At 36.9% G+C, this 1,002-nt stretch overlaps 1 long non-coding RNA gene across 1 annotated transcript in view; it reads left to right on the plus strand.

The window, feature by feature from the left end:
* The window catches only part of LOC107705335 (uncharacterized), a 5,371-nt gene that overhangs the window by 902 nt on the left and 3,467 nt on the right, over positions 1–1,002 (plus strand). The gene's annotated exons all lie outside the window — the stretch shown is intronic.

Here is a 1,002-nt window from a genome sequence, read left to right on the forward strand (position 1 = left end):
ACAAATGAGGACAATAGAAGCAATCAAAACCAACAAAAGAGCAATAATAATGCAAGTGCTATATTAGTATATTATTATAGTGTTATATTTTAATTTCACAAAGAAATGTGCAGCATTTTGTCCAAGCAATAATAAAAGGACACATTTAATTTATAATTTGTTTTAAATCTCATTTTGTTAAAAAAATTTATAATAATCGTGAATCGAATCGAATCGTGAAATCAAAATCGTGAATCGAATCGAATCGTGAGTTGAGTGAATCGTTACACATGGTAGGGAGCAGGTGTAAATTTATTTCGTACCAACTAACATTTTCAAAAATACAAACATTTTCATGAATCCGAAAATTTACATCAGAACAATTTTCCGAATGATTTACACAAAAAATCGTTCTGCTCGTGTTTCATGAATGAGGCCCAATGTTTTTATAACTCAATAGGAATGTTAGTAAAACCTTCTTAGAACATATTTTTTTAGCTGGGGAGTAACTCAGCAAATAATAGTGCTACTTGACTTACTGTTGATTCTGGTAGAGTTGGACATTAGCAAGTTGCTAAGCTAACAACTACTTTTGGAGCAATACATAGCATACACAAAGTATTATTCTCAACACTTTAAGGCCCTGTCCACACGAATGCGGTTATTTTCAAAACCGCAGATTTTTCTACGTGGTTAGGCCGTTCGTCCACACGCAATCGCTGCATCAGGTCACTGAAACCGAACATTTTTGAAAACTCCTGCCAGGGTGAAGAAAAAATATATTTTTTGGCTTGTGACGTCGGAGCATGCACTGATATCTGTTGATGTTACGTTCTGTGTCGAGGCTTCGGAGCGTGTGTCGAGAAATCCCGGCAGCTTTCAGTGAAGCGCGTATCGAGGCTTGTATCGTTTTAGAGCAATGATGTCATTGATGACGTTCAAAGCCTCGCTTGGCCAGACTGGTTCAGGAAGCGGTTCAAATCTTGTAAATTCACAGTCCTCTGCCCTGTTAAACTCAGCCAC

The sequence above is a fragment of the Sinocyclocheilus rhinocerous genome, unplaced genomic scaffold (assembly GCF_001515625.1).
Source record: "Sinocyclocheilus rhinocerous isolate Xijiao unplaced genomic scaffold, SAMN03320098_v1.1 scaffold1526, whole genome shotgun sequence".
NCBI classification, from domain to species: Eukaryota; Metazoa; Chordata; class Actinopteri; order Cypriniformes; family Cyprinidae; genus Sinocyclocheilus; species Sinocyclocheilus rhinocerous.